This window comes from Peromyscus maniculatus, chromosome 2, assembly GCF_049852395.1.
Source record: "Peromyscus maniculatus bairdii isolate BWxNUB_F1_BW_parent chromosome 2, HU_Pman_BW_mat_3.1, whole genome shotgun sequence".
Classification (NCBI taxonomy): Eukaryota; Metazoa; Chordata; class Mammalia; order Rodentia; family Cricetidae; genus Peromyscus; species Peromyscus maniculatus.
In genome coordinates, this window is record NC_134853.1 from 35074347 (window position 1) to 35084153 (window position 9807).

At 42.2% G+C, this 9807-nt stretch overlaps 1 protein-coding gene across 2 annotated transcripts in view; it reads right to left on the reverse strand.

The window, feature by feature from the left end:
* Window positions 1-9393, reverse strand: part of Sdcbp (syndecan binding protein) — a 41325-nt gene extending 31932 nt beyond the window's left edge. For both annotated transcript variants that reach the window (XM_076563944.1, XM_076563942.1), the window contains exon 1: window positions 9219-9393. The gene's annotated coding sequence lies outside the window, so the exon portion shown is untranslated. The remainder of the gene's footprint in view (window positions 1-9218) is intronic.
* Between the last annotated feature and the right edge of the window lie 414 nt (window positions 9394-9807).

Below are 9807 nucleotides of genomic sequence, written 5' to 3' on the forward strand. Positions count from 1 at the left end.
TTTCAGAGGTTTAGGCCATTGTCATCATGGTGGGGAGCATGATAGCCTGCAGGAAGACATGGTGCTGGCTGCATCTTAAGCAGAAGGCAACAGGAAAGTGAATTGTGATACTGGGACCCAAAGCCCTAACCCCGCCCCCCCCCCCCCCCCCCGCCCCAGTGACACACTTCCTCCAACAAGGTCACACCAACTCCAACAAAGTCACACCTCCTAACAGTGCCATTCCCTATGAGATTGTGGGGATCAATTACATTCAAACTACCACACTATGGTTGACCTTTGAGCTTCTCATGCATGTACACAAATGTACATATGCACCTGAAAACACAGGTGCATGTGTGCACTCTTGTGTGCACATGCCCACGCATACACGCATACTCACACGCACAAATGAACTATAAAGCCACACAAAGATGTAAAAGAAGTCACTATGGCAGTACACAGCTGTAACACCAGCACCAAGAACGCAAGGATAGGAAGACTATAAGTTAGAGGCCAGACTGGCCCACCAATAAGACCTTGTTTGAAAGAAAGACACTTAAGTGAATTTTAGAAACCAACCTAAAATGACTATAATATGTGATTCCAACAATGTGAAATTTTGGAAACAGCAAAATTAACAGTTCAGAGGTTTAGGCCATTGTCATCACGGTTCGGAGCATGATAGCCTGCAGGCAGACATGGTGCTGGCTGCATCTTAACCAGAAGGCAACAGGAAAGTGAATTGTGATGGTTAAAAAATACCAGGGATTACCAGAAGTTGAAGAAGACAGAGAAATGTTTAAATATATGGATTGCAGGAGATTTTTAGAGATTATATGTTATACCATGACAGTAGATACATGATGTTATGCATTTGTCAAAGAACATAGGACAGATGCATTGTTTTATGTGTATGTGCATATATATGCGTGTGATGCGATTGTTTATATATGATATATGTGTATGTGTATGTAGGTACCTATGTGCTCTTTTTCCCTAGTTCCTATCACACATCTTCAAAAACTTTTAAATGTAGTGTTCTGAATGATAAGGGCTTTGTTAACCTAATGAGATGGTCTATGGCTGGACTGAGGTGAAGGGCTCTAAAGAGCTTCAGGCTGAGAGTAGTCACCAGAAATACCAAGTATGTGGTTCAGGCTGAGCTTTCAGCCACAGCCAGTGACATCCAAAGAGGAAAGGTCTGAAGTCTGAGTTTGTGGACTTGGTAAGACCACGAAATCCCAAATCAAAAACCTGTAGGCATCAAGGCTCCCGGGGTGTGATAACTCGGGCCTTTTCCTCAAGCATAAAGGCCTTAACCATTGGGATCTTCCGGACCTTAGCCTCATGTTTTTTTTTTTACCTGTTCAGCTGTATCCTCCATTAAAAAAAAAAACAAAAACTACAATCCTAAGTGCAGTCCTCTTGGTGAGTTCTGTGAGTCATCCTAGCTAATCATTAAGCCTGAGTGGGAGGGGAGGAGGCTACCTTCAGATGGATGCCCTAGTGAGAGAACCGTGTGAGCAGCATGAGGAAGCCAGGGCAAATTTTGTTGGAGATCTTTACCAGATGGGGTCTGTGGTGAACTGGAAGCACTCAATATCAAAGTTGCATTAAACACTAGAACACTCAGCAGGCGTCAGAAAACTGTTGACAGAACAGAACATACTGTGTAACACAGAGAGGGCTCTGATGAACACTGGTTTTCAGTTAATATTATATCCATATTGAGTCATGAATTATACTAAGTGTACTGCTGTTTACATCATGGAAAGCTGTGTGCAGAGTAGAGGGAGTGTATGTGAGTTCTCCATAATATCAGGCTAATTTTCATATAAACACAAAAGACTGGCTTTTGCTTATTTGTTTGTTTGGCTTTTTGTACAGGGTTTTTTGTTTTGTTTTTTGTATAGCCATGGCTGTCCTAGAACTACCTCTGTAGACCAGGCTAGCCTTAAACAGAACAAATTAGCATCAAGCTCATATAGTGCTGGAATTAAAGGCATACTCCATTATACCCAGCTCAATACACTGTTTTAAAGAATAAAAGTAATACAAAACCAAAATAACTGTTCAAAGCTCTGATAGAGATTTGAAGAAAAAAACTTCAGGAAATATAAAATGATATTACAAGGTGGTCAATTAGCCTAGGAGTTCACTAATGCTTGCTTGGAGCTGTAGCTTTTAGCCGATGGGTAGGAATTAGCCAAGGAACTAATGGAGGGAAAGCGTCCCAGGCAGAGCTTTGCATTTGATGAACTGAACCTTGACACGCTCAGAAGCTGAAAGGCCCTGTGGTTAGAGCATCAGGATAAGAGACAAAACAGGCAAGGTGAGGTCAAAGAGTAGGAGGTGTGTTGCTGGAGGGCTTCTCTCCAGGTTCCCCAAGCCCCGCAGTCCCACAATCCACATATAAAATAATCACTCAGACGCTTATATCACTTATAAACTGTATGGCCGTGGCAGGCTTCCTGCTAACTGTTCTTTTATCTTAAATTAACCCATTTTTATAAATCTATACCTTGCCACGTGGCTGGTGGCTTACCAGAGTCTTTACATGCTGCTTGTCCTGGCAGTGGCTGCAGTGTCTCCTCCCTCAGCCTTCCGCTTCCCAGAATTCTCCTCTCTCCTCGTCCCACCTACTTCCTGCCTGGCAACCTACTTCCTGCCTGGTCACTGGCCATCAGTGTTTTACTTATATAGAGCAATATCCACAGCAGAGGTGCTTGCTGAACACAGAGAAGCATGATCGGGGTACCTTAAAAGCACAGTTTGCCTGCTGAGTGGGGCACAGATTAGATGTGCAGACAAGTCTGCACTAAGACTTGGACGTGGTCTGGCCCTGAAGGCAAGCCGGTCCCATATGGTGGTATTAGGAAGTGTTTGGCGTCTTTAAGAGTTGGGGCTCAGTTAAAGGTGATGGATCATTGTTGGCGTTGTCCCGGGAAGAAATTCATACCTGCCTTGTGAAATTAGTTGATTTAAAAGACCAAACTTCTCAATCCTGCACTGGTTTCCTGTCTGCCCATTGATTTTTCTCTTCTATACTTGGTGACTTCTTTACATTTTTGTGTCAGACTGTGACACAGCCAAGTAGACTCTCACCAGAAGCTGGACAGATGGGACTCTCTGATATGTTGGACTTTCAGCCACCAAACTGTGAGCTCAATAAAGTTCTAAATGCCCAGCTTCCAGTATTGCAACATAGCACAGGGAACCACTACAGCAATCTTTATGTTTCAGTTACTGTGAGTGGAGATGTAGAAACTCAGAGTTTAAGTAACTTTAAGAAAAGGAGTTGGAAAGACTTAGTGATTGGTCAGGTGTGGATTAATTCCAAGGAGATGTCCAGATGACTGCCAGGGTTCTGACATAAGCTCGTTGCTGAGAGAGGCACAGGTTCTGAGATAAGGCACGCTAGGATGAGCACATACAGAAGGCAAGATTAGAAATTGTAAAAGGTACTTTGAAGGTATGGTTGAGTTTAGCATTTTGAGATGGGCTATTGCTCTGATTTGAGCATACTGAAGGAATCCTTTGTCTAGCAGAAAGCAGGAAGACAGATTAACAATAAGAATTTAACAAAGAAGGTTGGGGATTTAGCTCAGTGGTAGAGCACTTGCCTAGCAAGCGCAAGGCCTGGGTTCGATCCTCAGCTCAAAAAAAAAAAAAAAAAAAAAAAAAAAAAAGAAATTTGCCGGGCGGTGGTGGCGCACGCCTTTAATCCCAGCACTCGGGAGGCAGAGGCAGGCGGATGTCTGTGAGTTCGAGGCCAGCCTGGGCTACCAAGTGAGTTCCAGGAAAAGGCGCAAAGCTACACAGAGAAACCCTGTCTCGAAAAAAAAAAAAAGAATTTAACAAAGAATGAAACCACAAACACCCCATTTGGGCTAAGGACACAGCTCAGTGTTATAGTACTTGCCTAGCATGTGCCAAGCCCTGGGCTCAATCCTTAGTACTAGATCAAAACAAGAGGCAGAGAGTGGAGAGGGAGAGACTTAGAATACAGTGTAGTGTCAGGTCCCTAAGAAAGCCCCTGGGCAAAGCTCAGCACCTGTGCTCTTCCCAGCACTTCTTACCCTGCCCCCTACCCTAACCATCTCCAGGCTGAGCTTCTCTTCCCCCAGCTTCTCATTCCTGTGTAAGCTTGCCCATTTCAGTCATGCACTGTCTTGATTCTCTCTCTCAAGCCTCAGTCTTGGCCCCTTTGCCCTCCTGGCTTCCTTCTCTTCCTCTCTCAAGCCCTTCCCCCCTTTTTTTCAGGGCCCCAGTTCAGTCTGTACTCTTTCAGATGCCTAAGGTTGTACTCTCCCTCATATCCACAACAAAAACCTTCCCCTCAGTCATATCTTGGAGCAGCCATGTCCAAATTTTCATTCAAACAGTAAATAGTAAATGAGGCAAATTGATCAAGAAAAGAAATACCATCAGCCTAATATGTGGACACATAATCTCAACACTCAGAAGGTTGAGGCAGAATGATCAGGAGTTCAATCACAGTCTGTGTCACATAGTGAGATTTTGTCTCCAAATTTTTACTATAAATGACTCTTGTATTTGAATAATCTTTATGCAAATGCAGTAAGATTAAAGTATTATTATTTTAGGACCAAACATGATTGCATTAGAGTAGCAATGAAGGCCCACTAACAAACACTCCTCTGGTCAAGAGAATAGGATCTCTGGTACTTAGGAAGGTGGAACCCTCCTAGGAAAGTGGATTTACCTTAAGCCATGCCAAAGAGGCAGGCAGAACCATTATCCTTCAGTTGGCTAATGTACTTTTAATTTCCAGAGTTCCTGCCCCCAGCACAGACTCTCACAGAGCACAGCCTGCTGCTAGGTCTGCATATTTTTCTGAATTGTTCAGAAAAGTGTAACTTTCTTTTTCTCCTGAGTATGCTTCCCTAGCTCTTTGGGCTTCCCCCTTTCTCCAGAGCACCCCATCTCCACCATGTGTCTGCCTGCTCCCATGCCAGCTAACCCCCAGCAGCACAGCGGCGTCCTTTTCTCCTCCACACTCCTCCTCTCAATATCTTTTGAGGTTTACAGTTTTCCTCACCTGGGTTACTTTTCTTTTAAATTCTAATAAAATTGTCCTAGGCTTCTGCTTGATTCCACCTTAAAATTCTTTTGTTAATGGAATTAATAGGAGACCCTGATTTCCCTGGTATCATTTGCTGACCCAAAAGGACCCCCCAAACCCAGTAACAACCACAGGTTGGCCACAGATACTAATTTATTTTCCAGAACGTGTTCTTATTTAGGATTTTCAAGAGCCTGATGTAACAAAAAGTTCATAAATGTGTATATACCCTAGCAATTACCCTGTAGGGCACGACCAACCAAATGTACAGCAGCTTATAAAAACTTCCTTAGCACCCACCTCACGCTGTGCCTAAAGTGCATTACTACTTATTTGAACGAGTAAAACTGGAAGTAATTATCATAAAAATCTAATCTTCAGAACTGAGAATTTCCTCGTTTGAAATTGCCTGGAGCCACTAAAATTAGCTTCGCAGCTCTCACCATACGGCTCAAAGGAGTGGACCATCGGCAGGTCACTTGTTCTGCTGGGGGATGTAACTTCCTCTTTCAAAGAGTCTCAGCCACATGACAAGCAGCTTCCCGAAAGTCCTTAGATCAGCCTTTGTTCCAGAACCTTGTCTCCCCCCACCCCCCGCCCCCGCCCTGGGGGTGATGCAGCAAGATTGTGGACTTTGTGTTAAACAGTAAGAACACCTAAACACACTCCCCAGCCACCCTCCTCGGGGAAAACAAAACAACAACAACAAAATTAACTCTAGTTGTGATTTTTCTATAATATATATTTTTTTTTCTGAGAATTCCATCCATTCCCCTCCTAACTTCATGTCCTCTTTTCTGTTTTTTATAACCCAATGAGTCCAGTTAGAGCTTCCCGTAAGTGCATACGTCCAGGGCCACCAACCTGAGCATGGGCAACTAACCAGGCCACACCCTTTAAGAAAATTGACTCTGGGTCTCCCAGCAGTCATCAACTGCCAATAGTTCCTCAGCTAGGGGTGGGGCCTTTTGAGCCCTTCCCCCATTTTTTTCTGGAATTGCCACTGACTAGATCTTGTACACAGCAACCATAGCTGTGCACTTCCTAGAGAATCTCATGGAGAAGAGAGTATGTGTCTGAACACATTGCTATCTGTTGAATGACCCCCTGAGTGCACTGGGTAGCTCCATATTTAATAAAAACATTGAAGACAGGCAGGGCTGCTCAGTGGTAGAGTACTTGCCTCCCATGTGAGAAGTCATGGATTCAATAAATAAACAACACAAAGAACATTGGAATAAATCATTGTGTAAAGCTTAAGTACTTGCGAAGGTGAATAATTATTCCTCAATATTATTGAACACATGGATTTAGCAGAGATGATACCTGGGTAAGCGATAAAGTCCCTGTTGCTAAACTGAACATGTTACAAGGCTATTTTTAAAGCTGTTCTATGACAGCATATTTTTTTCATTGTGAAATATATGTATACAGTCACATGACCCATACCTCTTAGAGGTGGTAAAAACATTGTTAATCAATGCAATGTATGTTAAACACAACATAAGTTAATTTATGCAACACTTGACTCCCCAAATCTTTTAATTGAACCCTCTTTCAGAAGTAATGTATTGGCTTCTGTGGCCACCCCTGTACCACCCACCTCCACCTCAGGCATGTCAAGCACTTTAACCACTAAGCTATACCTCTAGTCTGGCTTCTGCTTCTCTAAGAAATAAAAAAAAAAAAATTCTTAGTTTTGAAATATCTCCCTTGTACAAAATATATTTTTTAACATATGAAAAAATTTAAGACAGTGCTAAAGTGACTTGTGACTTTTTCTAAAAAGGGAGTTTCAATTATTGCATAAACGGTTAGTGACTCGGTCACTCACTGTATTTCAAAACTGTCTTCTTGAGTTAGTTGCCATGAATACACTTATAAGGAGAGAAAATTTAAAATGTATTAGGCCATTTGAAACAAGATACCTAGAACAGAAAATAAAAAGAAACGATAAAAAAAATGTGCAAGGATATAGTACAGTAGCTTTGATATTGCCATGTTAGTGGAGAGGATGGAATGCAACAGTGTTGAGAACAATTTTTACAGGAATGCTACAATGTTTTGTGGACACTTACATTCAGCTTAAATTTTAATACTATCTGGACTATTTAGAATACCTGAATAAAGTAATTAACATACCTGAACACATCTGTCCTTTGCCAGGTGTGTGCCATGCTGACATTGGTGCATCATTTATTGATCTGTCCCTCCCTCTTTAGGATGTGGTCAGAACTCCTTCTGTGTGCTAACCTTTCTGCTTTCAACTGTGGAATTCTCTCCAGGATGCCACTCTAAGCTGTGAATACACACGCCCTTAGGAAAGGTGCCAAAGGCTTATTTCCAAGTTGCTCAGAGCAGAATGTGTTCCAAATGCTCAGCCTCACAGTTATTTACACATCCGGGGGATGCACAATTTCTGATCATATTCCTATAGAAAATTGTATACCTCTGTTATTCACTAATTTTCCCACACATAGATAATTGAACAACTACACTACTTTGACCACTGGATCTTAGCCTTACCATTCAGTTCTTGCTATAGTCTTCATACAGTTTTACATTTTATCCGGAGTGGTCTTCTCTTCCCTGCTGTCTGCCTGAGAGCTCAGCTGGTTTTACTTCTGGTTCTCTTTGACACTGGAGCAGTGCCTGAGGAAGTGAATAGCTCCATGTCTCTAATAAAAGTGTTTTCTTTCTTATAAAGTCCATAGTATTTCTTTACATCTTAACACTTTAGAACTTCAAGTTTATTTCATCATAGTGTGTGGCAAACAAGTAACTTGAAGATACTTTTTTTTTCCAGTTCAGGTTTATCATGAGCTGTAGTTGTCCCATGAGAAGACTGTCAGCTCTCTTGCAATATTTGCAGTTACAGTATCTAACTGTTAAATCTTTAACTTAAGTTAGGATTCCTTTTGTCAATAAAGCTACCTTAAAAAAAGTTTGTACAATGAGGTAACTCAAGACCACCAAAGGCTACAAATGGAAGCCAGAGAGTCCTGTGCTGTCAGCTTTGTATAAAGACCTTGTTCCTCTTTCAGGGTTCTGAACTCTTCCCCAATAACTGGCCTGTGAAGGAGCCTTACATCTCAGTGCACATAATTGGCCCGATGCACGGAACATCTATGTGGGAGTCCTAGAGAATCAACAAGTGAATCTTGGGAGCAAGAGGTATGTGGGACTCCAGGAAGTCCTGCCAGCATTTAAAGGCAGAAGTCTCCATGAGCAGTCTCAGTAGTAGCAACATGAACAAAACACAACCAGAACTGTCACTGCGCTTTCTACAAGGTAATGCAGAGATGGGGTCTTGACTATATTTGGGGAAGATAGATTGATCCTCTGAGCTAGGTCACTGGTCTTAAATGGGGCTTGTATTCCCTGCATTTAGCATAAATAAACCTGTTCTAAGTATAAAACTGGAAGCTGGAATGAAGAACCTCTGACTTATGAAGAGCTCAGTACTCTGCCTCCCCACCCCCCAGTACTGGTGGAAACAGGAGGATCCCTGCTGCTTGCCTAACAGTTAGCTTAGCCTAACTAGAAACCTATAGGTCAACCAATGAGAAACCCCAACTCAAAAACAAACAAATAAACAACAACAAAATCACAAGGTGATGCCTGCTGAGAAAGAATGATACCTCAGGTTGTTTTCTGGCCTGCACACACACATGTTTGTATAAGGGCACATGCATACATGTACTCCCCACATACATACACAAAGCATTATTCTTCGAATAAAATCCCAAGAGCAATCCCAGGACCCTTCATCCATTCTGCATACTGAGGGGATGCAAGTACCCTCAACTGTCTTCTTTTGCAAAACAAGTTAGAACTAGCTGTTCATATCCTCACATATTATTTATCTCAGCGTCTACCCAAAAGTTAGATGTCACTTTTCTTATATTCAAAACTACCCAGACACATTATGCCTTCCCTTATTATGGTTTTGGTGCCTTCGTTTTCAATTCCTGAGAGTAATAGTAAAAATGTTAACCAAAATTTCTAGAAATAAATAATTTACCAATTTAAAATTGTTCTTTTGAGTGTGAGATTGAAATCTCAGACCATCTGCTTTATCCTATTGTGTCCCATCCAGGACATGACTCACTCCTGTTCTAGTATCTGTGCTGCTGCATATGCCACTTACCTACTAATCCTTTGCTCATGGTGATTACCAGACTGACTGAGATACTGCAAAGTGCATGCTTCAGTCACTTTTCCACACTAGTCCAACAAGACATCCATGCCTACAGCATTTACCTCACATTTCACTTCATCTCAGTATGGACCACATGGCACTGGTGTGAGTATCCAGGTAGCTGCTACCAGATATCCAGGGAACCATGAGTAAGCAAAAAAAAAAAAAAAAAAAAAAAAAAGTGATTGTTATGTAACTCATTATGTAACCAGCTTTGGCAAGACGCCACTTTTGTATGATTTTTTAAATAAAATGTCTCTATAAAATGGGACTAAAGGCACATCCTCATATCTTCCAGTGGATCCAGGCATCTTTTTAAATCTCCCAGCTCTTCATGATCTTCCACCCCTGACCCCTGAATTGAACCTCACCATTTGGTTTAGTGAAGGGCAGGACCCCAGAAATAAATGAACCATCATCCACAGTGGCTGAAGGAGGCACAAAGGAGTGTGGTGGTCTTTCTTGCCTATTGGGCCCCAGATGAAAGCTGGATGGGGAAAGGTCTGGGGGTCCCAGTGGATGCCATGACAGGAAAGGA